The 3,288-nt window shown below is 40.4% G+C and overlaps 1 non-coding gene across 1 annotated transcript; it reads left to right on the top strand.

Moving 5' to 3' along the window:
• Positions 1-1,304: 1,304 nt before the first annotated feature.
• On the top strand, positions 1,305-1,411 carry LOC141722646 (small nucleolar RNA R71). The gene has a single exon (XR_012575654.1). It is a non-coding gene; the product is annotated as a small nucleolar RNA R71 (small nucleolar RNA).
• The last annotated feature ends 1,877 nt before the right edge of the window (positions 1,412-3,288 follow it).

The following is a 3,288-nucleotide window of genomic DNA, read 5'->3' as shown; positions in this document are numbered from 1 at the left end:
GGGCTTCGGATCAGGCAAATTCAGCTTTTTGAAGATAGACAACGGCATCAGATTGATGCTTGCTCCCAAATCACAGAGGCACTTGTCGAATGACAACTTTCCAATAGTTCAAGGAATGGTGAAGCTACCTGGATCCTTAAGCTTTGAAGGTAATTTTTGTTACAGTACAGCACTGCACTCTTCCGTTAGAGCAACGGTATCAAGATCATCCAGTTTCACCTTCCTTGAAAGAATACCCTTCATGAATTTCGCATAACTAGGCATTTGCTCCAGAGCCTCAGCGAAAGGTATGTTGATGTGAAGTTTCTTGAACACCTCCAGAAACTTACCAAATTGCTTATCCGGCTTTTGTTTTTGCAATCTCTTTGGAAAAGGTGGTGGAGGATAGAGCTGTTTCTCCCCTGTATTACCCTCAGGCAGAGTGTGTTCAACAGTAGTCTTCCTTGGTTCCGTCTCTTTCTCCTTTTGCTTTTCTTCTTCATCTACAACTTCAACTTCTCCATCTTTTGCTTTTTCAGCATTAGCAACTTTTCCAGACCTTAAGGTAATAGCTTTGACTTGCTCTTTTGCTTCCTTCCTGCATAGAACTTCAGTATCACTGGGTAGTGTGCCAGGTTGACGATTGAGCACGGCATTGGCTATTTGACCGATTTGATTCTCCAAGGTCTTGATAGAAACAGCTTGACTTTTGCACAACAGTTTTAGCTCCTCGAAATCAGCACTAGATAGTGGAGCAGCACCTCCTTGTTGAGGATATGATTGTCTTTGAGCATATTGCTGAGATTGCGGGAATCCAGGTGGATTAAACTGCTTACTTACAGCTTTCTGATATGGTTGCTGAACAACATTCTGAGTATTGCTCCAGCTGAAATTGGGATAATTTCTGTTATTAGGATGATAAGTAGCTGGAACAGGCTGCTGCGGTCGCTGATAATTGTTCACATACTGAACAGATTCATTAACAAGAGAACACTGATCCGTAGCATGAGAGCCTGCACAAAGCTCACAGACCAAAGCTATCTGATTGACACCATAGTTGGCTAAACAATCGACCTTTTTTAGATAGCGCTTAGAGCTGCGCTGCAATAGCTGTAACTACATCAACTTCCAGAATACCTGCTACTTTTCCAGGCATCATCCTTTGAGTTGGGTTTTGATGCTCATTTGCAGCCATAGTTTCAATAAGATTATAGGCTTCAGTATAGCTTTTGGCCCACAAGGCGCCTCCAGCTGCTGCATCGAGCATGGGCCGAGATTGAGCCCCCAAACCATTATAGGACCCAGTGATCACCATCCAGTCAGGCATAGCATGATGTGGACACTTTCTCCACATCCCCTTATAGCGCTCCCAAGCTTCGCACATAGATTCCGTTGGTTGCTGCGCAAATTGAGTAAGAGCACTTCTCATAGCTGCCATCTTGGCCATTGGATAGAACTTCACCAGAAACTTCTGCGCAAGATCTTCCTAAGTAGTGATAGATCCAGCTGGTAAAGAATGTAACCAGTCCTTAGCCTTATCCCTCAGAGAGAATGGGAAAAGCCTCATCTTGATAGCCTCATCAGTAACACCATTATATTTGAAAGTACTGCAGATCTCGAAAAAATTCCTGATATGCATGTTAGGATCTTCAGTCGCAGCACCTCCGAAAGAAACATAATTCTGCACCATCTGGATAGTGCCCGACTTGATTTCGAAAGTATTAGCCTGAATAGCCGGATGAATGATGCTTGACTGAATGTCATCAATTTTTGACCGAGAAAAGTCCATAAGAGCTGGATCTGCTGGAACTATACGATCACCCATGATTACCGGTTCTTTCTGTTCGCTTTCTTTATCCGAATCTTCAAAATCTATCTTCTCCGAAATATCAAGAACTGAGTCTGTCTACTCAGCCGTATCTAGAGTCCTCATGCGAGTGTGAGAACGTGTTTGCATAAACGCTCGCTAGAGTACCTGAAACACAACCGGAAACAATAAGTAACAAGTCTTAATCAATGAGTCCAAATGACCATTGATGGCAAGTACATAAACTAAACAAATTAACACCGAGTCCCTGGCAGCGGCGCCAAAAACTTGTTAGGCACAAAGCATGCGCTAATAATTCACGCAAGTATACGCGTTCGCAAGTAATATAGAATGATTTCTAGTTCTTTCCCATAGAGACTCGGACTAATTATATTTAATTAACACTTACTCACCAATGTATGATTACTTATCAATGTTAAGACAATAACACTTAAGGTTGATTAACTAATTATTAGCTACAATTAACTACGAGAATAAAACACTTAAATTAACACTTGAATTAATAATATTAAACACACATGAGATCATAACTTCATTACTACTTCATTCAATAGTCATTGTTATTACCCTTAGCATGTAATGGTGATGATATTAATCGAATAACACGAAACTGATAAAAGCCAACTTTCGTTGTACAAGTACCATTCTACCAAGCATCCACAATTAAGATAGAAGTTGAATAGGCATCAATTATGTTGAGACCCTATATGTTACAGAATTTGACAACATAATGATTTAAGCGCAAGTTATTCATTATGATCATACAGGGCAAGTAAAATGGTTAGAGTTACCCATTAATCATGCATACGATACATGAACCTATGCTAGCATGGCAAGTTATAAATCTCAAGATTCACTGTCGCTTCACAAGAGATTAACAGGCTATCTTACATGTTCGCGACGCACATAAGACGAATAAGCACAACCTAAACAAGATATCATACAATCATCACATTCCAAGGTATTAAATAATTAACTAAAGAAATCCATAGTAAATCCGCTATGACCCCATGATCACGATTAGCCCATGATAGAACTCATCGTCACCATGGGTTCATAGGAAAACATGATAATAACACGACAATATAAACTAATAAAATACTTATTAAAACCAGAGTACGTCACAAGAGTAATAAGATTCAAAGAAAAGAAAACTAGCATCCATTGTTACAACGAATAAAAGAATCACAAGATAAAGTATGCTTCCTCTTCTTCGTTGCGGTGTGCTAAAATAGTCTTCTTAATCTTTTCTTATTGCTCCTTGCTTGATTGATGCTTGTTGCTTCATATTGTGAAACGTCTCTCAAGATTACTTATATAGAAGTCCATTAGAAACAGCAGTCTAAGAAGTCCAATATGACACGAATTAATAAAAATCAGAATCTGAAAATCCGACCCCAGGCGGCCGCCTCCAATCCCACGCGAGCGCCTGCTCTCCAGGCGGTCGTCTGCAAGCTCCAGGTGGGCGCCTGCGACTCTTC

The sequence above is a fragment of the Apium graveolens genome, chromosome 4 (genome assembly GCF_009905375.1).
Source record: "Apium graveolens cultivar Ventura chromosome 4, ASM990537v1, whole genome shotgun sequence".
NCBI lineage: Eukaryota > Viridiplantae > Streptophyta > Magnoliopsida > Apiales > Apiaceae > Apium > Apium graveolens.
This window is presented reverse-complemented; position numbering and strand designations above follow the sequence as displayed.